General features: G+C 51.7%; 1 protein-coding gene across 5 annotated transcripts in view; it reads left to right on the top strand.

The window, feature by feature from the left end:
* The window catches only part of BCOR (BCL6 corepressor), a 130,494-nt gene that overhangs the window by 30,669 nt on the left and 82,337 nt on the right, over positions 1-17,488 (top strand). Inside the window, exon 1 of one of the 5 annotated variants that reach the window (XM_050775167.1) lies at positions 1,279-1,451. The exons of the other annotated variants lie outside the window; for them this stretch is intronic. The gene's annotated coding sequence lies outside the window, so the exon portion shown is untranslated. Of the gene's footprint in view, positions 1-1,278; positions 1,452-17,488 lie in introns of those variants that run through there. 5 annotated transcript variants of the gene reach the window in all.

Raw genomic sequence — 17,488 nt, 5'->3', positions numbered from 1 at the left:
GGGCCCGGATTCTTGAAGACCACCCCTGGGGACCCCACTGTCTGCTGGGAAGGCCCCAGCCGACTGTAGGCCGAAGCCCTGGCAGGAGGTCATGCCAAGAGTTTGTGTCCGCGTCCTTAGGTGTGAGAATGGGGCTATGCCAGGCTGGGCCTGGCTGCGCACGCCTCCGCTTCGGGACTCGGGCGGCTGCTGCTGCCTGCGTTTTCCGGTCTTCGGCCGAGCCTCCCTGGGTCTCTCCTCCCGCTTTGTCTTGCTGCCAGCTTCTCGCCTGTCCTTGCCAGTCTCCTAGGTCGGCGGGTCGCGCTCTGCCTCTCTGTGTGCGTCTTTGCGCACATGTGGCGGTCTTCCTGCAACCTGGGTCAGCTCGGCCTCTTCCCGCGGGGTACTTGGCTTTGCCTTTGGATCGCTGCGAGAGTCCACTTCTTGGGCTCCCCTCCTCCCCACCTCGCCTTAGGCAGACGCATCCCGGGCGTGGCGATCCCCCAAACAGAAATATCCCCGGGTTTCTGGTTTAGCTCCACCAAAACAAACTCAAGAGGGATTGGGGTATCCTTTACTGCGTTTCTCTCTGCTCTCAGCCCTAGGCCGAAACTGGAGGGGTTTTTTGTTTTGTTTTTAATGAGACCTACTTTGCAGAGTTGAGGGGGAACATTTCTGCGGCAGACCTCGAGGTCTGTGGCGCGCTCCCAACTTTCAAGACTGTAAGCCGCCGAGAAAGAGAATTTGGGTACATGATTTTGCTGCTGATATGGGCTGGGACGAGGGTGTCCAGAGTGCACGTGCATGTGCGGATCGCAGGGACTCTCGGTGGATTAGCCGCCAAAAGCGGGGAGCGCCGCGTATGGACGCTAGGGCTGGGGGCCAGCGGGGACCTACAAACACCCCAGGCGGCCGAGCAGGTGAAGGAACCATTCCGAGCCCGTTCCCTCCTCCCGGGCCCGCACGCCGCCGGCCATTGCGGCGGAAACACGGTCCAACTCCTTGAAAGTAAACTTGCCGCCCGGGGCGAGGGGCGCGAAGGAAGGGGGGGCTGACATTGGTGTCTGCGTTGGGGAGGCCAGGAAGGCTTGTGTCAAATTTCAGCCCCTAATGACATTCCGTGGCGAGGTGCCAAGGCCCTGGGAATGGCGGCGGGGGTTCTGGGTGAGAGTGACCGCGCCGCGGGGCCCAACTTGCGAACCCCGAGGCGCCCGGAGGGCCGAGGGAGGCCGCGGGGGCAGGCGCGGCGGCCGGGGAGGGGGCGCTCCTAGAGCCTCCTGAGCCGAGCGGAGCGCAGGCATCTTCCGCAATCCATTCATGCACTGAAGCGCGTGCAGAGCTGCTGATCGCTGCCATTGTTACTCGCGGGCGGTGTGGGAGCTGAGCCTCCACTCTGGCGAGAGATAAATGGCCTCTGACAGCCCCTCCTCGCCAAGAGAGCTCCTCGGATTTCACCGCGCGGCGGCTCTCAGGTCTGTGCCTCGCTCGCTTCCCGGTGAGAACCTTTAAATCAGCCTCCCGGCCTTCCCTCCTCCCGGACACTGTCCCCCGCCCGCTCAGGCCCCGGCAGGGCCCCGGGCGCGCTGTGTGCAGTCTCGGGGGCCTCTCCCCACCTGGGGGTTAAACACGGTGGGGGCGCAGGGGGGACCTCAGGACCGTGGGGGGAGGCGCCGGGCTCCCCAACCCCGGCTCCGTGCCTCCGCGGGAGCGGAGCCCCGCGCCCCGCCTCCGCGCCCACAAGATGGATCAGGCTACCGTGCGGAGAGCGGGCTGTAAATATTTAAAAAGTCTCTCGCGCGCTGGCGGTAATGGCTTTCGCAGTCGGAATGTGTGCTGGGGAAGAGGAAGGGCGACGTGTACTGTATTGCAGGGTGGGGAATTGTTCCTACGCTTCCCCTTAGGTCCGGAGTGGGCTACATGTTCAGGCTTCCCGATTTCCCGCCCTCCGCCTCTCCGCCGCCGTGTCCCACGATAGCATCGAGAACGCCAGTCGACAGGGAACTTGAGCATAGCCGGGAGACAGAGGCCCGGTCGAGGTGACCCTGGAGCCACCCTCCCCACCCGGGTCTCCCAAGCTCGTAGGTTGCGAGTGGTCCCAGACCCCTAATCCAGGTCCACTTCTCGCTGCTGCACAGGGGAGGGCGGGAAACGCACAGATTGGAGCCCCCTGAGTTTGGGTGGTCGCAAAAGCCTGGGCCGGGGTTTCTGCAGAGGGGGCCTAGACCCTGTGTGTGCCTTTGCTACCCTCCCCAGCCGCTCTTAAACCTTGATCCGCTCTCCAGGAGACCCCCACCCCTATCTGAATCTGAAAGTAGCTTTGTGGCTGCTGGGACCGAAACCTGGGAGGAGGCAGCACGGAGAGATTGGGGTGGGGAGGGGGTAGCCTCCAGGCTTAGTGGAGGTCACACGTGGACCTAAACGGGGACTCTTTTGCCTCTCTGGTGAGTGTGGGCCTGGGATCTTTAAGGCCGAGCCCTGCCGGATGGAAGAGGTGGGGGAGGGGGATTCAGCCTTCTCGACTCGGCTGGGAGAGGCTTAATGGGCCCACCACAGGGTGTGTGCCGGGTGAGGTTGTCGCCTTTGCCAGCGGCCACTCCCTGGCGGGGCGGGGGAGCCGAGTTGCCCAGAGCTGGGGCGGGCCGGGCGCCGCGTGTTCGCGCGGAAGGTTCCAGGGGTGTGGACCCAGGCCGAAGCTGTTCCCCTGCGCCTTCCACCCCGCCGGCTCTGGGACCGGCCAGAGTGTGGGTGCTGGCGGCGTGTCAGGACGCGCTGGGCTGCTCTCCGCGTTCGAGCGCTGGGAGCTCCCGACTCCTGGCAGCTCTGTGCACTCCGTTTCCAGGGGCTTGTGTTGCGCCCTTCTCGCTTGTTTGTCTCGTGTGAGTCTCGTAAACCGCCCTGATTTATTACCCAGACTAAATGCTTAATTTGTGAATATGAAACAGATTAAAAGGGGCGGGGGGAGGGGGGTTGAGGTCGGCATATTTTAGCAATCAGACCAAAGCAGCCCGGCAGATGTTTCAAATTTGTCGACATTTTCAGGCTCATGTGGAAAGCCAGCCAGAATGGTCAAGAGGTCCTTTCTCCTTCCTTCAACCTGAGAACTTGGCAGTGATCAAAAGGAGGTGATTAGTAGCTACAGAGAAAAGACACCAGCAGGCAAGGAGTTAACAGAGATTGAGCCGTTCACCTCCAGGATTGGGATTTGGAGGGGAGGGGGGTCACAAAGGCAAGAGGAATCCTGGCTAAAAAGGGGCAAGTCCTGGAAGCCAACTCTGAAGAACAAAGTAGAGGGTCCATTAAAAGTTAATTCAGTAAATAAACTTCATTGGTGATAAAACATATAAGAAAGATGGAAACTCCAACTTAAAATAGCCGAAAGATAATAAAAATAAATCGCTTTTATGTGGCCTGGACATGTACATATGTCTTTGGTCAGGTCCCGGCAATGATCCACCTAACACAGGCCTCTCCCGAGTACCCTCTCCCTTTGAAAATCCCACATGTACAGCCAGTGTTTTTTGGCGTTTGTGATTTTGGGGCAACTTCACACATCAAAGGCGAGCACCTTTTTCTTTTCAGCTCCCTGATTCCAGCCACCCAGTGAAGCAGATACAATTTCTATAAATTGGCCACCTTCTCCAGGTTTTGGTTGATCATCACCATATGAGATTATTGAAAGTCTAATGTCTTATTTCACTTTTTCCGAAGAGTGAGAAGGGGAACAGTTTATTGAAAGTCAGGCCACGTGAAGACTCTTGTGTTGTGCAATAGTAATTTCCATTAGCCTGGATTTATCAGCCTCCTGATACTGCCACGTGTCTCCTGCAGGTTCCTTGTACCACCTTCCCTCTCCCCCTCCAGGTCTCACCATCTGTCCCCGTTAACAGGTAGAGTTCAAACCGGAGCATTCCTATTGGGAAGGAGAAAATGGCTGATGACCAAAAATTAGGAAACAAAAGATTTGTTGTTGTTGTTGTTTGTGAGATGGAGTCTTGCTCTGTTGCCCAGGCTGGAGTGCAATGGCCTAATCTCGACTCACTGCAACCTCTGCCTCCTAGGTTCAAATGATTCTCCTGCCTCAGCCTCCTGAGTAGCTGAGATTACCGGGCACGCGCCCACGCGCCACCACGCCTGGCTAATTTTTTTGTATTTTTAGTAGAGACGGGGTTTCACTATGTTGGCCAGGCTGGTCTCAAACTCCTGACCTCGTGATCTGCCCACCTCGGCCTCCCAAAGTGCTGAGATTACCGGCGTGAGCCACCGCGCCTGGCCAAAAGATGTATTTTTTAAACATATTTGTTATAACTCAAGAATCCCCTCTTCGGCCTTTGTTTCCTACTCCAAAGTTTTTTGTTCCCCTTTGGCCTCGATAAGATCTTTCGTTTTACTAAAGTTGATTATGGTTCCTCTGTCTTGTCCCCAGCCAGACAAAGGCTTAGGGAAAGTCAAAGGACGTGTTAATTATATGTTTCTTGTAAACCGACTTTTCATTTCCCCCTAACACATTTAGTTGGCTTGGTGTTTAGTTTAACACTCAATTGCTACAAATATGCTGCTTAAAAAGGCTGCTTTTATTAAAACAAATAAATGAATCCAAAGACCTTTCTAATTTCAACTCGTGTGGGCTAGAAACAGAAGAGAAAACCGAAAGCAAGAGAGAGGGAAAGGAGTCAGGGAGGGGAGAGAAAGGAGACCAGGAAATACACACACACACACACACACACACACACACACACACACACACACAGAGCATTCCTCCTGCCATCCCTCCGGAAGCCGTGTTAAACTGGTCCATACAATTGTCCCTGGCTGCCCCCTGCAGCTCGCCAGTCCTCCTGGATTTTCCATCACTTGGTGCCTAAGGCGATCATTAGCTGAGAATGGGCAACCTCCTCTACCTGCCGGCAGCTCATCACTTACCAGCCAGGGGAGGCTGGCCCCATTTGCTCAACCCGAGAGGGGTCCTTGGTTTTTGCCCCTGGGTGCATTGGTGCCTAATTAAACTCTATCCAGGGCGACGTGCACTAAATATACGTAGGCTGAGAGGAAGCTGGGAGGAAAAAGCAGTCATTACCTAGGAAGAGAAAGAATCTTCGGAGAGAGAGGAGGAAGGACCCCTGCGATGGTGCTTTCTGTTTACCCTCAGCAGAGCCTTGGAGTGCATGTTCACTTGGGTGCTGAAATCAAAGAGAAATGGAAATCGGGGAAAAAATCCATAGCCCACACAGACCTGAACAGGGCCTATGTCACCACAGGGCAGGAGGGAGGTCTGCTGTAGCTCCAAACAGACAGTGCTGGCTGCAGAAAAATGACTCAGGTGCCCTTGTGGCATCGGAGTTATTGCTTATGTGCCACGGCCCCCTCATGCAGGAGCTGGAGCTGTATAAATGGCCATGGGGACAGATAGGAACAGCTGTGTCAAGAGTCCAAGGACTAGGTGTGTGTTGTGAAGCCAGACAGACGGTGGAGGAGCAGGGGAGAACCCAGAGCTGAAGACTAAAGACCCTGCTAGCACCTGGGCCCAGGCAGGATCGAAGTGACCCAACCTGGCGCTAAAATGTCAGCCGGTAAACAAGAATGTGTGCAGATGTCATACAAGAGCCACCAGGGCTTTAATTGAGCCCCATTTAACTCAGTGGAGGAAATCAGTTGAGAGGGTGAAAATACTAGCTCAGGGTGACATGTTAGTGGCAAAAGTGAGACCAGAACCCAGAGCTCCCAGCTTCAGAAAACAGCCAGAGGAGGAAAGTGACTTCTGGTTAGAGAAAGATCCAGAGTGCTCTTGGTCGCTGAAGAGGCCTGGTATTTCAGTCATTTGGCATTTATCAAGCACTGGCTGTGTGCAAAGCACTATGCTGGGCATCAAAGGGGGCTACCAGCACTATGAGCCCTCCAGGAACTGAGCAGGGAAGACCGTTCCCTTTATATGTGCCTGGTGACAAAGGCCATGAAAGACAGTGGGTGAAGGGGCTGGGGAATGGGAGGAGGAAGCCAACCATTTTGGGTTCCACTTTTGAAGATAGCGGCTTACAGGTGGGCATTGAGGCCAGAGGGCAACCTGTAGCAATGGACCCCTCTATGGCCTCCCTGAGCCAAACCCTATCTGGCTAAGCGTCTGCGCCTGTAAGATGATTGTCCTCCCCATGGTGGGAGTGCCAGAGAGGTCGTCTTCACTTCCCCTTCCTTGGAGGGCCTGACTTTGTTGCCCTAGGCAGACCAGGAAACTTATTCTAATGCGAACGAAGGAGGCAACTTTTCTAGCTAGGAAAGCACACACTACAGCTCTCTCTCTTGCCCTGAAAAAGCAGAAGAGCACAGCTTATCCCCAAAAGCTCCTGGACAAATGTAGGCTCTCTGGGGGAGCCGGTAAGGGAATACTGCCTCCCTTAACAAAACAAACCTGAGAATCTCCAAGGTTTAGCACTGCACATGGAGTCTCCCAGCAGAGAAGGAGGCTGGCTTAAGTGCCCCCTGCATTCCACCTGCCCCTTGGGGCGCTCTCAGTGTGATCACAGGTGCCCTTCCTCAAGCCATCTGGCCTGGACCCAGTCTCTGCTCTTGGTTTCCCTAAGCAGAGGCGAAACACGCTGGAACCTTCAAAGCACATTCCTAAACACTAAGAGAGAGCTGTGGGGAAGTGAAAACAAAGAGGCCGAGGAGCGCTGGAGCAGTTCAGCTTCCAGAGTCTGTGGGCCAACAGGGCTGGCCCAAGTTCAGTCAGACTTACTGGCTCTGGGCCAGCCAGAGCTGGCAGCATGCCCTCTTCAGCCCACTGCTCAGGCCCCGTCGCCCCCCAAAAACCTGGGCACACCCCAGAGCAAGCCCAAGCCCCAGGAAGCCCTGCTGCCCCTTGGCAGCCCTCTCAGACCACCCCCTCCCCCTTCTGGTTGTGGGTTGCTAGTTCCAAGAGCCAAGGAATGGCTTCCAAAATCCCTTCATCCAGAGTTTCCCAAGAGTGAGTGGGTTGCCAGTGGGTCAAGACGGGGATCCCCCAGCCCCTGAGAGTGAACCGGGGGTGACCCAATTCCTTGGCTGGCAGCTTCAGGCCACGTTGGGCAATTGTGGACACTTGGTCACTGTTTAACCTTGTGCAACAGAAAAATAACACATTCTGTGCTGAGAATCACTGCTCACTTGTCGTAAGTGTGACATCCATGCTCCAAGGGTTACCCACACATACGAATAGAAAGGATATTGGACCACATGGTCCTTCGTGGATGGTGAACACAGCATAGTCAGTGATTCAACAAACGTTCGCTCAAGCCTCTCTTGTCTGTCCTGCACTGTGCTTGTGGCTGTTGGGGGTGGCTCGGGGAAACCCCCAGTTAACAGGACCCAGGACCCTCCTTAGAGGACATAAAGTCTCCCCAAGAGAGATAAGCCCCATGGAGCTGAAAACTTCATTGTGCTTACACTAAAACCAGGAGAAAGAGCAATCCCTGGTATTACTCCTCAGTCTTAGTTTTTCGCTTTGTTTTGTTTTGTTTTGTTTTTGTTTTTCTAATGGGGTCTCCATCTATCTCTTGCCGAGGCTGTAGTGCAGTGAGGTGATCACAGCTCACCGTAGCCTTGACCTCCCAGGCTCAAGTGCTTCTCCTGCCTCAGCCTCCCGAGTTGGTGGGACTGCAGGCACGTGCCACCACACCCGGCTCATTTTTCTTTTCTTTTCTTCTTTTTCTTTGTAGAGACTAGGTCTCACCATGTTGCCCAGGCTGGTCTCAAACTCCTGGGCTCAAGTGATCCTCCCACCTCAGCCTCCCAAAGTGCTGGGATTACAGCCATGAGCCACTGCACCCCACTTAGGCATATATAAATATATATATTTAAGCCAAAGGGCTGATGGTGTGTTTCTGACCACTTTACACATAAAGCTGGGAAACTAAAGACTCCCTCAGACTCCCAGTGGCTGACCTGCTGAATGGGACTTGGGAGCTGGGAGTTCCATGCTTTCTCGCCAAAGGGTCCGCCCAGGTGACATCAAGTTCACGGCAGATGTTATGGGTAACACCTGCACTTGGCAGAAAATTCTAAGGCTATAAAAGGATGTTTGGTGCCTCTCCTGCCCGCATTTCTCAGTCACTCAGTTTGCCTCTCTGAAGGCAACCACTGCTCCCAGTTTATTGCTTACCCTTCCCAAGATAGTCTATTAAGGCTGATTCTTTTTTTTCTTTTTCTTTTTTTCTTTTTATTTTTTGAGACAGAATCTCGCTCTGTCACCCAGGCTGGAGTGCAGTGGCACAATCTCAGCTCACTGCAATCTCCACCTACCGGGTTCAAGCGATTCTCCCGCCTCACCCTCCCAAGTAGCTGGGATTACAGGTGTGTGCCACTATGTTGGGCTAATTTTTTGTATTTTTAGTAGAGACAGGGTTTCACAGTGTTAGCCAGGATGGTCTCTATCTCCTGACCTCGTGATCCACCCGCCTCGGCCTCCCAAAGTGCTGGGATTACAGGCATGAGCCGCCACGCCTGGCCTATTAAGGCTGATTCTTTTAAATATATATATTAATTTTATTTTGAAAAAAATCCCAAACCCACAGAAAACTTGAAAGAGCAGTACAACGAACACCCATATATGAAGGCAGGTTTTCAAAGGCACTATATTTATTCAACACGCCTACCCTTGGAAAGAATTCAAAACCCCTTCAAAGATCTGAATTAGTTTAACTTTATCTTAAACTGTTACTTAGGAGTACTTTTCCTTAGTAGACATGTTGCCTGCTTGTTCATCCCCCTCCTCCCAGCCCCCAGCACCTTATTTGTGTGCCTTGTGCATAGTGGGCATTTCCTAAAGCTTGCAGGATTAAATAGCGAAGACTATGTCGTAGTTAGTATGGGGGAGCCAAACTGCCTGGGTTCGAAACCTGGCTCTACGACTTGACCAGCTGTGTGACCTGAGGCAGTTACTCTCGCCACCTGACTTTCCCCATCTTTGAAATGGAGGTTAATGATACAATATATTTAATGATGTTGGGAGGATTAGTTGATGGACGTAAAGCATGTAAAATAGTGCCTGGGCCAGGCACGGTGTCTCATGCCTGTAATCCTAGCACTTTGGGAGGCCGAGGCGGGCAGATCACCTGAGGTAAGGAGTTCGACAGCAACCTGGCCAACATGGCGAAACCCTGTCTCTACTAAAAATACAAAAATTAGGCAGGCGTGGTGGTGGGTGCCTGTAACCCCAGCCAGTTGGGAGGCTGAGGCGGGAGAATCGCTTGAATCCAGGAGGCGGAGGTTGCAGTGAGCCGAGACGGTGCCACTACACTCCAGCCTGGGTGACAGAGCAAGACTGTGTCTCAAAATAAATAAATAAATAAATAAATAAATAAATAATAAAACAGTGCCTGGCATCTAGAAAGTGCTTAATAGGTGTTAGGGACACTTGAGACTGAAACACATTTGATATTAACTTTGCTTTGGTGATTGCATGTAAGTCATTTGGCCGAGTTGATGGGCTCCGAGTTTTCCTTGGTAACCGTCAGAGACCCAAGAAAACCAGGAATGTGACTTCATAGTCGTCTCTCTAGTGAGAGGATTGCCCACACTCAGCACATAAGTAGCAGGGGCTTCTTGTGACCAGTTTCCACTCATGGAGAGTTTCTCGCTGTGCTTATTAAAAAAAATATTTGAGGCCGGGAGTGGTGGCTCACGCCTGTAATCCCAGCACTTTAGGAGGCCAAGGCGGGCAGATCACCTGAGCTTGGGAGTTCGAGACCAGCCTGACCAACATGGAGAAACCCCGTCTCTACTAAAAATACAAAATTAGCCGGGTGTGGTGGCGCATGTCTGTAATCCCAGCTACTCGGGAGGCTGAGGCAGGAGAATTGCTTGAACCCGGAAGGCGGAGGTTGCCGTGAGCCAAGATTGCGCCATTGCATTCCAGCCTGGGCAACAAGAGTGAAACTCTAAAAAAAAAAAAAAAAGATATTTGGAGGGAACGTCTTCCCCCGTCCACTTCCCTTTTATAGCCCGGCTAGTTGCTGCCCTGCTAATAGAACCATCTTCGAAGAAAGAGCTAGCATTTGTTGTACCCACAGACCGGTAAGAAGATCTTCTCCCTCAGGGTGAAGCCTAGGCTCACGAAAGCCTGAGGTCAGAAAGTCAAGAAGGGTTAGACAGAGCAAGTAGGTGCAACCCCAGAAACCTCCACTGTCTGGCAAGTCAGAGAGAGTCTGACAAAGTTGTCTGGAATGTTCTTCACATAGGAAGCGTCGAATGGTGGATGTCTTAAGAGCCAGAGGCAAGAAAGGACTGGGAAAGATAAAGGAATTTGTTTATTTTATTTTAAGTTTTATTTTATTTTATTTTTGAGATGGAGTGTCACTCTGTCGTCCAGGCTGGAGTGCAATAGCTCGATATTGGCTCACTGCAACCTCTGCCTCCTGGGTTCAAGTGATTCTCCAGCCTCAGCCTCCCGAGTAGCTGGGATTACAGGTGTGTGCCACCACACCCGACTAATCCGACTAATTTTTGTATTTTTTTAGTAGAGACGGGGTTTCACCGTGTTGGCCAGGCTGGTCTCAAACTCCTGACCTCAGGTAATCCACCCGCCTTGGCCTCCCAAAGTGCTGGGATTACAGGCATGAGCCACCGTGCCCGGCCAGGAATTTGTTTAAAGGTATACTTTGCTCTGTGCTATAAAATACTGCACCTAATGTTAGGCTTTGACGGCTATAATATGTGACCTTGACATTGTGGCGTATCTGCCATATAATTTAATTAACATGTGATGCTGGCACAATGCCAGAGAGTCAAACATTCTGACAGCTCTTGGAAGCCACATAAGTCCCTTTGAAGTTCCCCCCAGTGAACTGACACACAGAAACCTCCTATGGTTGAGGACAGCCCCTGATGCGGTATACGGAAATATAGCTGCGTGGTGGTTATATTGGATGTCACTGGCAAAGCCACCTGCTGGTTTGCCACAGTTCTGGAGGTCTGTTGTGGTTTCTAAGGGCCAAAACCATCAAGAGTGGCTCCTTGGGGAAGAAGAACTCATTCTTCATCAGGAACAAAATTAGGAGGTCTCCTGTTTGCAGATTTTGCTCCACAAAATGTTTTCTTCAGGCCGGGCGCGGTGGCTCACGCCTGTAATCCCAGCACTTTGGGAGACCAAGCTGGGCAGATCACGAGGTCAGGAGATCGAGACCATCCTGGCTAACGCAATGAAACCCCGTCTCTACTAAAAATACAAAAAATTAGCCGGGAGTGGTTGCGGGCGCTTGTAGTCCCAGCTACTTGGGAGGCTGAGGCAAAAGAATGGCATGAACCCGGAAGGCGGAGCTTGCAGTGAGCCGAGATTGCGCCACTGCACTCCAGCCTGGGCGACAGAACGAGACTCCGTCTCAAAAAAAAGAAAAAAAAAGTTTTCTTCTTCCTCAACTTTGCTTACTGCAAAGTCATTAAGCTGCACACAGGAACGTAAATTAGATAAGAGACATATGAACCAAGGAGAAAAAAGACCCTATACATCTATTGTGCACATAATTATTTAACACCCACTATACGCCTACCAAAGCTTTGGACATTTATAGCAGGAACAAAAACAGTATCTTGGACATCATAAAACTACATTTTACTAGGGAGAGAAAAAGTACATGAGCAATAAAAATATATAATATTGCAGGTTGTAATAAATACTCAGAAGAATTAAGAAGGGTATGGGGCTAGAGAGAGATGGAATGTTCTTTTATGTAGTTATTTCAATCTACAGCAGGTAGAACAAGTGTTCTTTTAGATGGTAGGTTGTGCAGTATGAGTCTTGGATTGACAGAGTAACGTGCTCAGGCAATGTATCAATAAGCTCTTGCCACAACACTGTTGTATCACAAACCACCTCAAAACATCAGTAAGCACTTATTTCTTACATACGTGTCCATGGGTCACCTGTGGTTCACTGGTCTAGAATGTGCTCAACAGGGCTTGACTCCAAGTGTGGATTGGATCTAAAGCCGCTACACGTGTCCCTCATCTTCTATGGACAAGTGGGCTACCTGGGACATGTTCTTCTCATGACAGTGGCAAAAATGCAACAGGGTAGAGTGCAAATGCGATGACTCTTAAGTCCGGGACTCAAAATTTGCACGCTGTTACTTCTGCCTACGTCTTTTGGCCAAAAGAAGTCATGTGACCTGACATCGGTGGGATGAGGAGACATGCTCTACCTCTAAAGGGTGTGGACACAGGGCGAGGTGAAGCACTGGGAAGAGTAATGCAATCTGAAACAGATGGTTCAAACCAAAACTATATATCTCTAGCTGTGACATTTATATATACAAACACATATATCAAATGATAAAACGACCCTTGTTGAAACCTTCTGTTTTAGATTAAATTTGAATAAATCCATGCAATAATTACATTACCCACCCCGAGATGGTTTATGATGTCACCAGAGGCTTCTGGGTCATTGCCGCCAATCTCAGGAAACCTGGGAAGATGGACCACCGGCCATCCCAATGCTGAGAGACAAAAAGGCCATGAAGGGCCGGGCGCGGTGGCTCACACCTGTTATCCCAGTACTTTGGAAGGCCGAGGCGGGCAGATCACCTGAGGTCAGGAGTTCGAGACCGGCCTGGCCAACATGGTGAAACCCTGTGTCTGCTAAAAATACAAAAGTTAGCCAAGCATGGTGATACGCGCCTGTAATTCCAGGTACTCGAGAGGCTGAGGCACGAGAATCACTTGAATCCGGGAGCGGAGGCTGCGGTGAGATGAGATTGTGTCACTACACTTCAGCCTGGGCGCGAGATTGAAACTCTTCCCCCCCCACCAAAAAAAGAAAATAAAAAAGCCATGATGGAATGGAGACCTTTCTTCCTACAGGGGCTTCCCTTGCAGGGAGAGTACAGATGGGAAAGATCAGAGGAGACCCCAGACCGAGCAAGTTTCCTTGCTTACCTCTAAGCATGTCTTGGAGTGGCACAGATGTGGCATAGGATCCAGGAGGTGTGACTAAAAGCTAGACTTTTAACTGGTCTCGCGGGCTGTGCAGGACACACCTTCATCTGTTGTATGAAGCTATGTGAGCTGGTCAAAGACTCCCGTTCTTCCTTGCAGCTCCTTTCCCCCCCCTCAGTTCTGCCCACCTTTCTCTTGCTGTCCTTGAATAATGTGGGAGGGATTCCTAAGTGTCTCTGCAGAAAGTGATGATTTCTAATTTCGGGCCTCCTTTCAATGAATTCCTCCTTGGCTCTGCAGTCAGCCAAGTACTGGAACCTAGCCCTTCCCTTTAGGAAGGAAAGCTCTTGGTTCAATTGATTCCAATGGTTAATGGAATCTCGTCACCGTTGCCCAGAGTGATTCTAATCAAAGGAATCCACTGTCTAAAAATTCAAGGTAGCAGCATCAAGGTTTACTTCTTGTAAGCAAAGAGACTGGGGCACTGGGGCAGATATGTTTTATGGCGGGGCCCCATGGGGATTCAGTCTCTAATTTGGGAGGATTCTGGCTCCTATCTCCAAAGGTGTGTGAGTTGATCCATCTTCTGTAAGTAATCCTAGCCTAGACCTGGAAGGGGGACTGCCTTTTTTAGTTTTTGGTATTTGGTGTTTTCCTTTTTGAGACAGGGTCTCATTCTGTCACCCAGGCTGGAATGCAGTGGTGTGATCATGGCTCACTGCAGCCTCAACCTCCTGGGCTCAAGTGATCCTCCCGCCTCAGCCTCCCAAAGTACTGGGATTACAAGTGTGAGCCACCGCACCTGGCCATGTCCTTGATCTATAAATGACAGTAGCTTTTGGAAACTGAGAAAATAAAACTCTGGATCAGGCTTCAAGTCCCCTGACCCCTCTTTGATCTGGTCCTGGTCTTCCCCTCTCCTCTGGTTCCATAGCTGCCACAGAGCACACCCCTGGGGTAGCCCAGTGAGTCCCTCTGCCCACTCATGCCCTCCTGCTTGTTCTGCCCTCAGAGGGAGCCTCAGCCCCTGAGCCCCCTGCCTGGAGTGATCCCCCTGCTCACCCTGACTCCCAGCTCCAGGCCCCACCTCCTCTGCGGAGCCCCTCCCAAATTGCTAGGGAGTTACATTTTAGTCTAATTCTCCCAGATGCCTTTGTGCTTGTTGTCACAGCCAGAAAACTTATCATTTGGTTGCTCTGAAACGACTTTACGCCTTATCTGCTCGCTTCAGTTGTAAGTTCTTAGAGCACAGGGACCACAGAGCCTAGCAAGGTGTTAACACACACGAATGTACTTACTGGTTGGATAGCCTCCCATCAATTTCTGTCTCTTAGTGGTGGGGGAGTAGAAAAGACTTCCCAGATGTTAGGGCCAAGAAAGTCGAAATTGAGGCCAGGTGTGGTGGCTCATGCCTGTAATCCCAGCACATTGGGAGGCCGAGGCGGGTGGATCACGAGGTCAGGAGATCGAGACCATCCGGGCTAGCACAGTGAAACCCTGTATCTACTAAAAATACAAAAAATTAGCCGGGCATGGTGGTGGGTGCCTGTAGTCCCAGCTATGCGGGAGGGAGGCTGAGGCAGGAAAATGGCATGAGCCCGGGAGGCGGGGCTTGCAGTGAGCCGAGATCGCACCACTGCACTCCAGCCTGGGCGACAGAGCGAGACTCCGTCTCAAAAAAAAAAAAGAGAAAGAAAAGAAAAGAAATTGAAGCAGATGACCTCAGATCATGAAGGATTTTCTGAAACTGCTATATTTTGAAGAAAACCTTGCCGGTCCCCTCCAGTTTTCTGTAATAACCTGGCTGAGCAGTGGGTTTCACTGTACAGTTCACACACTAACTGCCTCAGGGTCACCTGGGGTGCCAGTTCAGAATTCGGAGTCCTGGCCCCATTCCTGAAAATACTGACTCAGTAGGCCTGGGGTGGGGCCTGGAAATCTCTATCTTTAACACGCCACTGCTGACTCTGACGCACAGCCAGGTTTGGAAACTAGTCGAGTCTGAAAAGAATGTTCTCTTCTTGGAAGTGAGAAAATGTCAGGGGGCACCGTGAGAAGGGGCTATGATTTGGATTCTGAGAGACCAGGTTTGAGTTTCAATTCTGCCACTTACCAGGTGTGTGACCATGGGCAAGTTATTCAGCCCCTCTGCACCTCAGTTTCAAGTGGGAACACCACAGATCTGTTTTGATGACTAGTGCCATGCAACAAATTACCCCAGAACTTTGCCACGTAAAACAACTCTTTGGCCGGGTGTGGTGGCTCATGCCTGCAATCCCAGCACTTTGGGAGGCCGCGGTGGATGGATCAATTGAGCCTAGGAGTTGCAGACTAGCCTGGGCAACATGGGGAGACCCTGTCTCTACAAAAATACAAAAATTAGGGTGAGAGGATTCCTTGAACTCTGGAGGTTGAGGCTGTGGTGAGCTGAGATCCCGCCACTGCACTCCAGCCCGGGTGACAGTGATACTGTGTCAAAAACAAAAACAAAGAAAACAACTCTGATTTTGTTCACAGTGCTGTGGGTTAGGAATTCTGGAACGGACTCAGCTGGGCACTTCTCACTTGGGGTATCTCATTCGGTTGCAGTCACACATCAACAGGGGCCGCAGCCATCGGAAGGATATCCAAGATGGCACACTCCTGTAGCAATCAGTTGATGCTGGCTATTGGCTGGGAGCTCTGCTGGGCTGTTGACCGCAGCACCTATGTTGTGAGTCTCTGCCATGGCAGTAGACTTCTTCCTGACTTCTTTCAGAGCGAGTGCCCCAAAAGAGCCAGGAGCAAGCTGCATGGCTTCTTCTGGCTTTGCCTTACAAGTCTCAGAGTGTCACTTCTGTTGTGTTGAAAGCAGTCACAAGCCCACCCAGACTTCGAGGAGTAGAGACAGAAACCACACCTCTTGGTGGGAAGAGTGTTGAATAACTCGCGGGTGTGTTTAAAACCACCACAGTATCTCATGGGGTTGTTATGAGGAGTCAGTGAGATGATCTTGCCGAAGTGCTGGACAAACATGAGTTCCCCTCCTCCTTCTAATTTGAGGCCTGGAAGCTCACAGGGTAAAGCCAGTGCCAGGCACCAGGTCTCCAGTCGCTTGCAGTTATTCATGTCTACTGGGCCATAGGGACCGTTTTTCCTTTTCTTTTCTTTCTCTTTCTTTCTTTCTTTTCCTTCCTTCCTTCCTTCCTTCCTTCCTTCCTTCCTTCGTTTCTCTTTTCCTTTCTTCCTTTCTCTTTCTTTCTCTCTCTCTCTTTCTTTCTTTCTTTTTGTTCAGAGTTTCGCTCTTGATGCCCAGGCTGGAGTGCAATGGCGTGATCTTGGCTCACCACAACCTCCGCCTCCCGGGTTCAAGCGATTCTCCTGCCTCAGTCTCCTGAGTAACTGGGATTACAGGCATGTGCCACCACGTCTGGCTAATTTTGTATTTTTAGTAGAGATGGGATTTCTCCATGCTGGTCTCGAACTCCCGACCTCAGGTGATCCGCCTGCCTCGGCCTCGCAAAGTGCTGGGATTACAGGCATGAGCTACTGCTACTGGCCTGTTTTGCAAAGTGGTGGGATTATAGGCGTGAGCCACTGCGACTGGCCTGTTTTTCTCAGTTTCTAGTCATTTCTAGTCCCTTTGGATAGTAAATGCAGGGCTGCAGTGCGAGCACCTTCTCATTCTGACCAGCTCAGCTCTCTCAGGAGGTTGGGTCTGTAAGATTTGTGGTTCACTGTCACCCCCATATCAGCCTTACCCATGTGCCTGATCTCAAGTGCAAGCTCACTGGGCTCTGAATAGGAACACCTGGCTGACTACTGAGTGTTTTCAGGTCAGACAACCTGGTTTGGGGCCCAGGAGGGTCAACTGTTGCAATGGTGGCCTGACAGGCAGCTGGAGAAAGAGAGCAGCTTCGGTTGGCGTGGGTCTTCTGTCTCACGGTCATGCGTGGGGCCCCTTCTCTGACCTTGCTTTCTTTACCTCAGGTCTGAAGACAGTGGAGGAGCTGAGGAAAGGTCACATGGAGACCACTGGGGCCAGCAAGCCAGCTCCCCAGGGAAGGTGGGGGGTGACTTGCATGACAGATGCCTCAGGATGAGGGGCATGAAGAGGGTGGCTGGGTTCCAGGGGCTGCCAGAGTGGGTAGGATTTGCCAAATAGGGTACCCTGGGAAGGCAGGACACAAGAGGGAGGAGCCATTGTGTGCCTGCTGCAATTCACTGGCATTTGTGGAGGGGGTCGTTTGCCCCTCTGGCCCACACCCTTATTCCTGAAAAAGGCAGTTGGGCCTGTGTTTAGCACTCCGAGGAACCTGCTTTCTCTGGTCCTCTTCCTTTTCCTTCTGGGGCTCCTGAACCTCCCCACCGACATGACTCCCCTCATTACCACCAAGTCTCACATGCAGCAGCTGCCTTGCTCAGAGCAGACGGGGGTAGGCTTGGAGCTGCACAGCGATGCGACACATGATGGGGCTCCTTCTTTGTGCCCCACGCCAAGCCAAGGGCTAAAAATGGTCACATGTCTCCATGATCTCGTTGACGAACTCATACCACCAGGCTGAAGGAGTGATGTGCAAGTCAGCACCCTGGAATCCCTGGCAGAGCAGGTCTCAGAGGACCAGGAAGG

The sequence above is a fragment of the Macaca thibetana genome, chromosome X (genome assembly GCF_024542745.1).
Source record: "Macaca thibetana thibetana isolate TM-01 chromosome X, ASM2454274v1, whole genome shotgun sequence".
Taxonomy (NCBI): domain Eukaryota; kingdom Metazoa; phylum Chordata; class Mammalia; order Primates; family Cercopithecidae; genus Macaca; species Macaca thibetana.
Note: the sequence above shows the minus strand (reverse complement) of the source record. Positions and strands in the feature narration are given on the sequence as shown.